General features: G+C 33.7%; 1 protein-coding gene across 1 annotated transcript in view; it reads left to right on the forward strand.

The window, feature by feature from the left end:
* LOC126882885 (gastrin/cholecystokinin type B receptor) overlaps positions 1-14291 on the forward strand; it is a 457238-nt gene that overhangs the window by 165837 nt on the left and 277110 nt on the right. The window lies entirely within an intron of this gene.

Raw genomic sequence — 14291 nt, forward strand, 5'->3', positions numbered from 1 at the left:
GCATTGTAATGTCAATATCTATCTGTTCCTATTTGTATCCATCTCAAATGAGCCTAACAGGTCTATAAATATCGTGGCAAATGGGTTGGTAGCTGTCGATAAGACAGTCATGGGTTCTTTGGACACTGGTTGATGATGCATTTGGCAGTCATTGCATATCTTCACATATTCCTCTATATCTCTCCGTAATCCGTACCAGAAATAGTGTTTTGTTATGTTTTTGTAAATTTTATTATTTATTTCTACACGTCCTGTCTGTAGCAAATGGAAATCGTTCTTCTTATTTTGGTGCCTATTCATTTCGAATATTGGCGATCATTCTGGCTATAATTATTTTATTAACTGATGCTTTAAACAGATTAGTTGTTGTTGTGGAGAACCATTTCCTCAGGTTCTTTAACCATGATATTCTTCTATTATCCGTTATAATGCTAACATAGCAATCTGTTATGTTTTGTTTGTCACGTACTACATGTATTTATACTTTGTTCTTTAAACATTTTAAGATCCTTTTGTATTTCATTAAGAGTTGGCCGATTCTTATCATTTTTCATAATTATTAATTCTTTTATATTTTTCTGCGGACACATTTGTACACTAGGGACGCGACGTCCACAGTGCAGACGCTGATCGAGGTTCTTAATATTTCGAGTCTCTCAATGAAGCTTCCAATGCTGAAGTTGATCAAGATTCTCCAATTAAATATATAATATCATCGTCTTCATTATATTATATATTATGTAGTATATTTTACTACATTGTCTTCTTTATGTACATAACAGATACTAAGCTCATTGCTTCGTATTCATTACTGTCTACTAGTATTCTATAGCATTTTTCGGGAATTTCAACAGGTCGACAACGTCAGGTTGATTAGTTCGTTCGCCCTTCAAATTCTGCATCCCTTTCTATGTTTTAGCTTGTACTGTTGTTGACGCCAATATGCTTGTTTCTGTGTCTTTGTTTAGTCGTTTTAGTTCCTCTGATGTGATTTCAATCCGTGATGAAACATGTGCCATAACGTTTTCAGCTCCTTTCACGTATCTGATTAGTACTTCATATTTTCTCGTTATAGGTCGCTAAAAGCATACTCTGGTATATTATTTAAATATATTTGGCAACCCGTCGGTGCGTTTGATTCAATTCGGTCTTCTTACAAAGCCTCTTTGATAACGGGTAAACCTAGAAACACGTCTCAGAGGATGGTAAAAGACTCGTATTGAATCAAAACGAATCCCTCTATTTTTATTTATTTTTATTTTTAATAAATAAATTATTTTTTTAGTAGGGAATGTCTCCATTTAGGGATATTTTAAAATAAATAAAACGGGATAATTCCCGAAAGTTGGCTGTATGTATACCATCTAGTTAAATAACTTAACGTGAAATAAAAACTCCCTGGTGTAATTGGTATATTTTAATGAAGAATTAAAATTTTTAAAAATCCAAAAGGATTACATTCAAAACGTTTTAGGACTTATCAGTCCATCATCAGTGAACCTAAAAGCAAGTACTAAAAGCAAGTAATCCCACTTAATAAAGTTGAAAAAGGGGTGAAATTTTGACTGTTAAAAATTGAAAAGTGTGGTTAAGATTACTTAGTCCCTGTCCTTGTAAAATAGCCAAAATGCCAAACACTGGTTAAGTTAGTTAGAACATTTAACCTAACCAGTGTTTGGCATTGTGGCTATTTTACAAGGACAGGAAGTAAGTAATCTTAACCAAGCTTTTCAATTTTTAACAGTCAAAATTTCACTCCTCTTTCAATTTTATTAAGTGGGATTACTTACTTTTAGGTTCACTGATGATGGACTGATAAGTCCGAAAACGTTTTAAATGTAATCCTTTTGGATTTTTAAAAAATAATTATTTAAATAATTCTTCATTAAAATATTTTATACCAACTACACCAGGGAGTTTTTACTCTTTATGTTACAAGATGTAGAATTGCTAGATGAGATATTCGAATTTTGTATAATATGTATTTAAACTAAAATTGAGATGCAAACATTTTAAGAATTCTGGGCAGGGCATACCTATTTACTACTTTCTTTATTAGAAAAAGCCGCACGGTTGGAACACGCGTCCGAACGCAAAGCTTTTCTTTACTTCCAAATTTAACATAATTTATGTGCAAATGGCCAAAGGAAACGTTTAAAAGGAAAACGAAAATAGAAGCAAGCGATATAAAAAGGGCTCTAAAAATGTATTAACCTTTTTTAATTAAAGTTTGAAATATTTTTGTATAATCAATTACATACCGTGATACTTTATAATTATAATATAACCAGAGTCAGAAAATATTTTAGAATTAGAGAATCTTGGCAGAAGTTTTAATAATAGTCCAGGGAAATAAAGATATAATTCCACCTTAATTCCATCCAGAATGTAAGGTGCTTGCATATAATCACAATGTCATCAGCGAATTTGAGGTGATTTAATTGTTGCCATTACTTTTGATGCCTTATGCTGACCAATTTTTAGTTTTGACGACGTCTCCTAGGACTAAAATAAACAGCTTTGGTAATTTTACATCGCCATTTCTAACAACTAGTCTCTTAATGGGGATGGGATTTTTATTTTTGTCTAAATGTATTATTATATGTAGTTGCATTTTCATCCTCCTCCTCCTCAGTCGTTTCCTCATTGCTGAGTGTCGTGATTCCCTATAATACGAGCAACTATCTCTTTCCATCGGCTTATGTCCTGAGCTTCTCTCATGGATTCAGATAACGTTTTTCCAATGGCTTTCTGTATTTGATCCGTCCATCGAGTAGGTGAGCGACCTCTACTTATGTGCCCTTCAAAGATTCCCGAAATTATAAGTCTCTCAAGACTATCATCACTAATTTTTTCTTGCAATATGGCCGAAAAATTTTAAGACAGTGGAGAGGAAAATAGAGGAAAGTCGAGTCTGAATATTAAGCTCTTAGGGGATTGAGTGATTTGTCCTCTGTTCCGTCCATGAGATCCGAAGCATTCTTCTCCAGCACCACATTTCAAAGGCGTCAATCCTTTTTCTGTCGTCCGATTTCATTGTCCATGTTTCGGATCCGTAATTAAATATGGAAAAAATTAAGGCACGTACTAATCTCATTTTGGTGTTCTCCGACAAGGAGCGATCTTTCCAGATTTTCGATAATCGACTCATAGCGTTTTTGGCCATGCCTATTCTCCTACGTATTTCTGTTTCACAAGATCCTGTATTACCTATGTAGGATCCTAGATAATTGAACTCGTTAACCACTTCAAACTGGTCTAAGGCTCCTGTTGTCTGAAGTGAATTTGAATAATCTACTATCATAATTTTTGTTTTTTGTTTATTGATCTTGAGACCACATCTATTGCTTTCGGCTTCCACTAGTTGCAACAGGCTGGACATTTCTTCTTCTGATGCAGTTATTAATGTTGTATCATCTGCATATCTGAGATTTGAGATCTTCTTTCCTGCGATAGAAATACCGCCATTCCATTTGTCGAGTGCTTTTCTCATTATATATTCCCCATAGAAATTAAAAAGACTTGGAGATAGAAAACATCCTTGTCGGACTCCTCTACCTATTTTAAAAGGATCGGATTTATGGTTTTCAAACCTTATTCTAGTTTCACTGTTCTCATATAGGCTTTTCACCAGAGCTGATAGATGATCAGGAACCCCATCTCATATAGAACTTTCCACGAAACTGTCCAGTTTACACAGTCAAATACCTTCTAATAATCCAGAAAGAAGATGATCATCGGGATTTTAAATTCTTGTGCCTTTACCCCTCACGAAGCCTGCCTGTTCTTGTGGTATTTGTCTATCCAGGTATGTCTGCATGCGACACTTGATGATTCTCAACAGAATTTTACTTGGGTGTGAAATTAGTGAAATGGTTCGGTAGTTACTACATTTTGTGGTTACGCCTTTCTTATGAATGGGAGTAAATAGTGCGGTACACCAATCACTGGGCCATTTGCCGATTCTCCATACAAGATTTCACAGTCTCCACATTAACTGGAGACCATGTTCACCCATGTTCTGTAAAAGTTCTGCCGTTATGTTATCGCAACCAGGTGATTTATTCCTTTTAAGGTGTTTTATGGCTTTATCGACTTCAGACCTAAGAATATCTGGTTCTAGGGTTGTTGTTGAGACTTGCAGTGCTGTTATATGATTAGTGTTAGAGGTTTCAGCTGTATAGAGTTCTGTGCAGTATTTCTTCCAAGTTTCCAGAACCGCATCCATATCGCTTACCATATTACCTGTCTCATCCTCTACAGCGTAATTTCTGGGTTTGAATTCCCGAGAAAGTAACTTTACTTCCTCAAAGAGATCTCTTGTTTCATTTCGATGTAAGTGGATTTCTACTTCCTGGCAAATGTTAGACACATATTTGTCTTTATCTTTCCGGCAATTTCTTTGGATTTCTCTTGATAAGCTTCGATAGTCGTTTAAATCAAAACTGCCAACTTAAAGTTGCCTTCTTTGTTCTATAATTTTCTATGTTTGGTCACTGATCCATGGTTTACGACTGTTGTTTTTTATGGGTTGGCGTCTTTGCTTAACTGTATCTAATATATCTCTATTAAAACCTCCCCAGAAAGTCTCGATATCATCTATGGGGGTAGTACTCAGTTAACACTGGGTTTATTCTTTCTTTGAAAGTTAAAAGCTTAGACTCTGTAAACCTGGGAGTTCTAGGAGTGGGCTTGTGTTTGTTTCTAAAACGTATTCGGAATAGAGCTACAAGGAGTTGGTGGTCGCTTCCACAATCTGCACCTGGATAAGTTTTTCCGTTAGTAACTGAGGACTTCCACCTTGAATTGATCATTATCAAATCTACATGATTTCTTGTTCTGTCGCCCGGGGATTTCCAAGTGTAGAGTCTTCGTGGGTGGTGTTGGAAGTAGGTATTCATTACAAACAATTTTCTTTGGCCACATAACTCTATTAACCTATCGCCTCGTTCATTTCGTTTCCCAAGACCACAAGGACCCAAGGTGAATCTCATATGATGATCAAGCTGAGTTCTACCAATTTTGGCATTAAAGTCGCCTATTATCATTACAATGTCTTTGTTTGATATTTTGTCGAGTGTTGTCTCCAAAGTTGTGTAAAAATTTTCCAGTTATGTCGTCTGCTGTTGATGTAGGGGCATATACTTGTATAATGTGTAAGACACAAGTTGAGCCTAGAATCCTATGGTGAATGATTCTATCATTAATTGTATCGTATCAACAAACAGAGTTTTGGAGTTTTGAGGAAACTATTATTGCGACACCATTACCCGAGAAATATACGGTGTTTCCGGAAATGCTACGAAACTGTCCTGTTCCCTTCCAGTGGGTTTTACTTATACCAAGAATCGAAATGCCATGATCTTTCATTTCTTTCTCGACTATATGTACCTAGTTTTCCAGGATGCTGTACTATACCTTGTATGTTCCAGGTTCCTATTTTGTGGGTCTTTCGGAAAAACATCTTGTTATAATTGGATGTTCTAGTTGCATATTTCGCACTTGGGACCTGGTCCCCTATCGCATTGTGCCCGGTAGCACATTTCACATCTCCCACCCCGGACGTGAGATAACGCCGATTGTCAATCGGATCGCCTGACTGCACAGATCTATTCCGTCTATCACTCATATACACAGGGAATTATAGGAAGGAATAGTGCAGTGGTTTCCTCGCCTTCTGCACCGCAGTATCAACTCAACAGCCGGTTAAATCATTATTTGATTGCCGCCTGTGAATATGTGATGTCAAAGCTGAGAGAAGGTTATTTTCCTTCAGCCTTGAATCACTAATGACATGGCTGCTGCCCTATGCCATATCCTCAGTTGATCCGCGGGTGCTTATTTGGTAAGAACTTATTCACACCTGCCCTATATATCTATAGGAACGTTCCCTATCAGCCATTGGGACAAGTCGTGTCGAGGTTGAGGACTCCCCCGCCCATTTGTCTTCCGTAAAGTACAGAAGAGCCCCTACTCAATTCAGAACTCCCCCTCACGCAAAGCTAAAACAGACGCATCTGCATGTATCTCGAATATATTCTACAATTATTAATATCTTGTTCTGTGGTTCATATTTCGAAACTGTCAAATGTCTTTTCATAGTATACGAAGGCAAGGAATACGGGTAGTTGGTGTTAATTTACCTTCTTTATCAATGTTCTCACTCTCAGCACATCGTCTGATGTACTTAGCGAAAGCCAGCTGTTCAACCGGTTCATATGAAGGGTCCAGGGGAAAAACATGATAAGCGTATTTTGCTAATTTTACAGGAGAGCAAAAATACGTTTCAAAACCTAGTACAGTGGAACCCCGATAAGTCGGCCCCCGATAACCCGGAAGTCCGGCTAACCCGGACCGATTTTCATCAGATAAACCTTTTGATTTTCAATATTTTGTATTTTTCAATTTAATTGTGGCTTATTTCCAATCAAAATAGTTAATTATCAGACAAACCTTTCAACAATAAAAATGTATGTAATATAATATTTGAGAGATAATGTGTACCTATGTGTGTAATTTGAACTACAATATGTATACGATATTAAAAATGACTCATAGCACACGCCGCAGAAACAACAGCCACCTGTCTGTAGTATCTATTCCTTTTTATTTCAAACTGTCAGCATTGTTTAGGAAAGACTATTTAAAAAATTCTTTTATAAACAATGGTCTTTAGTATTGTGTGTCTTGTATTGTTCGCTTCCATTTGCTTACGTTTGGGTTTGGTGTTTTTTTAGTAATTTTAATGAGTAGGTACTGTGCATATTTATAAATATATTTCATGTTATTTCAATTCCAACGGAGTTTATCTGTAAGTATACCGTATTTTATTAATTTTTACCATATTCTCCGGCTATCTCGGATTTTCGATAACCCGGATCGGTCGCGGTCCCGATTAATCCGAGTTATCGAGGTTCCACTGTAATACGAAACCTGCTATACTAATATGTAATAAATATGGTTTTTAGGTTTATTAATGATAACAGGATATGAAATATATAGGTACTTACTAAACTTTGGAAACCAAAAATATTTATAATGAAAATTATTGATATAAATGATGATCATGTAAATGATATTCATTAGTCCGTTCTTTAACGGTAAAATATTGCAAAACCTCTAAATTTTAAAGAACCGCTTGGATTGACATGAAATTTGGCATACACATAGCTAACAAGTCAAAGAAAAAAAGTGATAGTGTGCCGATATGTGCTTTTGCCCTGGGGTGGTTTTCACCCCCTCTTGGGGGTGAAAAAATATTCGTCCAAAGAAAGTCAGGAAATGGATATACTGGCTAATTTTAAGTAACTTTTGTTTTATAGAGTTTTTTCCCTAAGTCAATACTTTTCGAGTTATTTGGCAGTGAATATGTTCATTTTTTCAACAAAATAACCACGCTTTTAGATGGTTTTTCGCAAATAACTCAAATAGTAAGTATTTTGTCAAAAAAACATTCGTCTCTACATCTAGCAGAAGCAGAGTTATAGCTAATGAAAGATAGCTTCATATTCGTCAAACTCCAAATGGAATAATTTAACGTGAAATAACCAAAAATGAAGCATATTTCGGCGAAAACTCATTAAAACTTATTTAAAGTGTTTAAGAAAAGCTTCATTTTTGTTTTATAAAAAAAATTCTAGCATCAAAATTAAACAAGTTACGCTCAAAATAAAGTTAGTCCCTTTTGGTTTTGGTAAAAAAATCGAGAAAATTACCCCCTAATTAGTATCTTAAATGAACTTAATCGTTACGACTTCACAAGTTTCTTGACTCGTGTATATATTGTTTATATGATCTGTAAGTTTCATCGGTTCAAAGTCCTTATTATTGAAAGGGCTGTAGTTAACAGGGGTTGAACGAGTCACTGATCACGAATGTGTGTAAATTTGGAAACACCAAATCCTAATCAATTTTTGTCTAACAGAAAAACAAAAAAATACATGATATTCAGAAAAGCAAATCTGACTTTTTTTGTTCTTCGAGATTTTTGGTATCTCTAACAATTTTTAAGTTTTAAAAAAAAACATATTTTTCAAAATTTAAATTTTTAAAAATTTTACTTTGAAACCAAATTTTTTCAAAAATAAGCACTTTAAATCGATGAAACTTACAGATCAGATAAACACAACATAAGTAAAATAATTTGTGGAGCGCTAACGATTAATTTCATTTAAGTTGCTAATTAGGGGGTGGTCTTTCCGATTTTTTTTTTCAAAAACAAAAGGGACCCAGTTTATTTTGAGCGTAAATTGCTTAAATTTAATGCTAGAAACTTTTTGTAAAAACAGAAATAAAGCTTTTTTTAGACACTTTAAAAAGTTATAATAGGTTTTCCCCAAAAAGTGCTTAGTTTTTTGGATATTTCACGTCGAAATATTCTATTTGAAATTTGGTGAATATGAATCTATTTTTTTTTTTTTGCTATAACTGTGGTTCTATGAAATCTAGAGACCTAACGCGTACACCATTTTTTTTACTTTTTTATAGGCTATATTTTTGCTAAGAAGGTTTTTTTCGACAAAATACTTACTTTTTGAGTTATTTGCGAAAAACCATCTAAAAATGTGGTTATTTTGTTGAAAAATGAACATATTCACTCGCAAATAACTCGAAAAGTGTTGACTTGGCGAAAAAGCTCTATAGAACAAAAGTTACTTAAAATTAGTCAGTTTACCCATTTCCGGACTTATTTTGGACATATATTTTTTCACCCCCAAGAGGGGGTGAAAATCACCCCCAGGGCAAAAGCACCCATCGGCACAATATCACGTTTTTTCTTTGACATGTAAGCTATACGTATGCCAAATTTCATGTCAATCCAAGCGGTTCTTTAAAATTTAGAGCAAAAACCGTGAAAGAATGGACTAAGTACATGTATTTATTTAAATAACAAACTAAGAACATTATTTTTAAAATATACTCGAAAATAGAATAATTACTTGTGGGGAGTTGTGAAGAATAATCTGAAGATGAAGATATGGATAAAACATGAAAGTTAACGTTAGAGCGAGAAGTTGAAACGCGAATAATGGCAGGAAACGTATCATTCTTTACAATGCAACATCTAATGAGGTCAAAACTTCTTTCACGAGGTACAAAGATCCAGATATATAAGGTATGGAAGCGAAACATGGACGCTAACAAAAAGAGAAGTAAATAAATTGCTGGTATTGGAACGTAAAATCCTTCGAATGATATATGGCCCTTGCAGAGGCAGCGTGACAAACGAATTGAAGCGCAGATATAATAACGAGTTAGAGTATCTATTCGGAAAGGAAAATCTAGTCAGATATACTTCATCTAATTTACTTACCGTTGCACGTCATTCGCGTCATAGCCCGTGACGTCACATGATACCAACAAGAAATATTTAGGCGGTAGGTGTGTTCTTTTTATAATCACTTTGCCGAGTACAATGGCATTACAGCCACTAGACATATTTTATTATATACGCGTAGAAATAATATTTCAATATTTCTATTATTGTTAGCTTAAAGAAATACACAATAATATGTTTCATTTAATTTGTACAAATGGATTATAAAGCGTTTTTATGAAACACATTTGTTCGGAATACACTGTAACTATAATTGAACGGAGGTGATATTTTGGCATAAATAGGGCTTTTCATTCACACTCATTTATTTCGAGCTTCTGTCATGTGTCACATAATATTAATATGTCTACGTCATACGTTATTGGTATATAACAATGATACAAAACCAAGAGGTATGCCGTAGATATCTTATTATTATGTGACACATGACAGAAGCTCGAAACAAATGACAATCGATGAAAAGCCCTATTGGTAATATTTATTTGACAGTTGCGGTGATGACAATTCATATTTGTTTATATTCTTTACTACAAGTATTTGTTTCATTATATTTACTGTTTTTATTATGTACTTTAACGTAAGAATATAACTTAATTATTGTTTTCTATTTTTAAAGTTGTTATTTATTTACATTGAATATTAATTGGTTTTGCTGTAAAATCCACTTTCGCAAAAATTGTGTGATGTATTTGATTAAATGAATTCAAGAATTTTTTGTAATTGGGCAACAATATCAACTTAGATCTCTAACGTAGATAATGACGTGCAACGGTAAGTAAATTAGATGAACTGTATATAAAGGCCAATAGACTCAGATGGGCAGGGCATGTGATACGCAGTAACGACAATCACCTTATAAACAATGTGTTCTAGGAAATGCCAGATGGAAGAAGGTCTATAGGATGGCCTAGAAAAAGGTGGAAATATCCAGTCAAAGAAGATCTGGAGAAAATAGGAGTGAGACAATGTGAATTAGTGGCACAGGATCGAGAAACATGGAAGGCAATAGTAAACTCGGCAAAGACTTTCGAAGAGTTGTAACGCCATTGATGATGATAATGCTAACGTTGACGCAATCAAATGGACTTGTCAAGGTAGTTCCCTGGACAGATGGTGAATATCAAGTTCTTCCTCTGTATGCATATTTTAATAGGCAATATCGTGGTATTTAACAACTTATTTTCCAGCAGAGTTTATACATTTTGTAGTGACCAGTTAGAGGTGTTATAATTTTGTAAAACCTAAAAATTAATAAATTGGCGCTTATCATGTTTTTCCCCTGGACCCTTCATATGGTGATTATTCAGTTGGTAAGTTAACCGATTGTTAATAACTCTCATAAACAGTTTGTATACCTGACTGAGCTAAAAAACTAATTATTTTACGTATCTACTGTAAATTACGTGTCTTTTTATTTTTCTTATACATAGAACTGTCGTAATATCTAAAAATGCTGTAACAATTATAGCTAATTAGTGCATCCGATATGTGAAACAATTGTGCATTTAATGATAGAAGTATATAATTTGGACCACATATACTACACATACAAAGGTTCAAATTTAGATATGCGGCCATCTCAGATTTTACCTTTTACAAAAATGGCGGGCGTTCAAAATGACGACGATACATATGTGACTAATAGCACGATAACTTTTAAACGAAAAGTCCGACTTCAACCGAATTTAGTATATGGGCTCTTTTTTGAGGTATGAGATCGAGGTCTTAAACCGGAAGAATCTGTTTACCAAAAGTTGTGTTTTTCCTGGTTTTTATGTAAAAATATGTTATTTTTCTCATCAATTCTTTGACCCTGTATGTATTAATTTTTTAAAAAGTTAATACCGCCATTGAAAAGAGCGTAAAAATATTTTTAGGAAATATTTTGAACTTTTAAGTTATGTTAATTACCATTTAATAAATGCATAACGTATCTTCATATGTACCGGGTGTCCCAATAAGAATGGCTCTCGGCCATATCTCAGGAACCGTTTATAGTAGAACTTTGAAATAAAAAATTTTATAACAAAAGTTGCCTCAGGAAAAGCCTGGAAATTATTTTCATAATTGTGGGACCACCGCTAGAGGGCGTAATTGAATATCAAAAATTAAAAAATCTAAATTTTACAAAATTTTCCTAATCAAGGGGCACTGGAAATCCGATCGTCGTATTCTTCATAAAATTCTACGCATATTTGATTTGACAAGTTTAGGTCTACCTTTGGAAATAAGAGGTGGGGGTGAGTGGGAGCCATGTTATGAAAAACTGGCTGTGAGTCCGGTTCTGCTTAATCAAATTTTGCAAACTTGGTCTTGTTGATGACAGATCTTTTTCGTCAATGTAAAAGTTATGATTTTGAACCAACTTACTGAGTAATATGCCAGCTAGGAGGCGTTATTTAATTTTTTTCAGAAATCTAATGTTCCTTGGAAAATATTAAATACAAACATGCATTTTTAATACCATATTACAAAATTAGATAAAATTAGCAACAGAAGAGCGAAAACCGCATGTTAATACCTTTTTTATCTCTCGAGATATCTTACAAAACGTGTAAATTTAAAAACATAACTGTTACTGTCACCGGTAAACGAAATAATTTATTAAAAGTAGTGTGCTATGGAAACAACAAAGAAACATTTTCCAGCTGTCAACGTATATTAGGTCTTTTCAACGCTTCTCATTTGTTTCGAGCCTCGTTCATATCTCGTATATTAATATTATACACGGATTATACGGCATATGACAGAGGCTCGAAACAAATGAGAAGCGTTGAAAAGCCCTATTCCAAAGAAATAAAAACAACTATTTAGTGATGACATAAACGTTCAAATTTTTGCCCATCATTTTCGTTGCAAACATTTACTCTTTCAAGAGTAGATTGAACAGCAGTCTCAAGTTCTGCTCTCGATATGCTTTGAATGGCGTTTAGTATTCTCTGGATAATGTATTCTAGAGTAGCGTATAATGGGCAACAATTTGAATATTTAGGTCGTCACTAAGTAGTTCTTTTTGTTCTGTGTTATATTTAATTTTAATAGTATTGTTTTTCTTTATATTGTTGTTTTAATTAATTATATTTTTATACGTTGACATCTGGAAAATGTTATTTTGTTTTTTTCCACAGCACACTACTTTTCATTAACTTAGTTTACCGGTGATAGTAACAGTTATGTATAAAATTTACACATTTCTCGAGATATCTTGAGATAGACAAAAGGTATCGACATGCGGTTTTCGCTATTCTATTGCTAATTTAATTTAATTTTATAAAGTATGATTAAAAATGCATACTTGTATTTAATATTTTCCAAAGAAAACTAGATTTCTGAAAAAAATTAAATAACGCCTCCCAGCTGGCTTATTACTTATTAGGATGGTTCAAAATTATCACGTTTACATTAAAGAAAAAGATCTGTCTTCAACAAGACCCAGTTTTCAAAATTTGATTTATCAGAACCGGACTTACAGCCATTTTTTCATAACAAGGTTCCCACTCACCCCCACCTCTTATTTGCAAAGGTAGATTAAACTTGTTAAATCAAATATGCGCAGAATTTGATGAAAAATACAATAATCGGATTTCCAGTGCCCCTTCATTAGGAAAATTTTGTAAAATTTAGATTTTTTTATTTTTGATATTCAATTACGCCCTCTAGCGGTGGACCCACAATTATGAAAATAATTTCCAGGCTCTTCCTGAGGCAACTTTTGTTATAAAATTTTTTATTTCAAAGCTCTACTATAAACCGTTCCTGAGATATGGCCGAGAGCCATTCTTATTGGGACACCCGGTACATATATGCGGCAGATTCGTGCAAATATTATCAGAATGATTGAGCATTTAATGATAGAAGATTATAATTTGGACCACATATACTACACATGTAAAGGTTCAAATTTAGATATGAGGCCATCTCAGTTTTTGTTCCTTTTACAAAAATGGCGGGCATTCACAATGGCGGCTATACATATGTGACTAATAGCACGATAACTTTTGAAGGAGACGTCAGATTTCAACTAAATTTAGTATATAGGTTCTTTTTTTGATGAGTAAGATCAAGGTCTTGAACCGGAAGAATTGGTTTACCAGAAGTTGTGTTTTTACTGTTTTTTTATGTAAAAATATATTGTTAATTTTTAAATTTTTTCACCCTCTATATATAAATTTTTTAAAAAGATAATACCGCCATTATAAAGTGTGTAAAAATATTTTTTAGGAAATATTTTGAACTTTTAGTTTTGTTAATTACCATTTAATAAATGCATAACGTATATTCACATGTACCTATGAGTTGCAGGTTCAATTTTAATGCCCGCCATTTTTGTAAAAGACAAAAACTGAGATGGCCTCATATCTAAATTTGAATCTTTGTATGTGTAGTATGTGTGGTCTAAATGATTATACTTCTACCATTAAATGCACAATAATTCTTATATTATTATTTGCACGCATCTGCCGCACATAGGTACCTACATGTGAAGATAGGTTTTGCATTTATTACATGGTAATTAATATAACTAAAGAGATCAAAATATTTCCAAAAATATATATTTACGCTTTTTTCAACGCCGGTATTAGCCATTTGAAAAATTAATATATACAGGGTTAAAGAATTGAAAAAATAAACAACATTTTTTTACAAAAAAATCAGGAAAAACACAACTTTTGGTGAACCGATTCTTCGGGTTCAAGAGCTCGACCTTATACATAAAAAAAGAACCTATATACCAAATTTGGTTGAAATCGAATTTTCGTTCAAAAGTTATCGTGCTATTAGTCACATATGTATAGCCGCCAATTTGAATGCCTGCCTTTTTTATAAAGGGCAAAATCTGAGATGGTCTCATATCTAAATTTGAACCTTTGTATGTGTAGTATTATGTGGTTCAAATTAAATGCTTCTACCATTAAATGCACAATAATTCTTATATTTGCACGAATCTGCCGCA

The sequence above is a fragment of the Diabrotica virgifera genome, chromosome 4 (assembly GCF_917563875.1).
Source record: "Diabrotica virgifera virgifera chromosome 4, PGI_DIABVI_V3a".
NCBI classification, from domain to species: Eukaryota; Metazoa; Arthropoda; class Insecta; order Coleoptera; family Chrysomelidae; genus Diabrotica; species Diabrotica virgifera.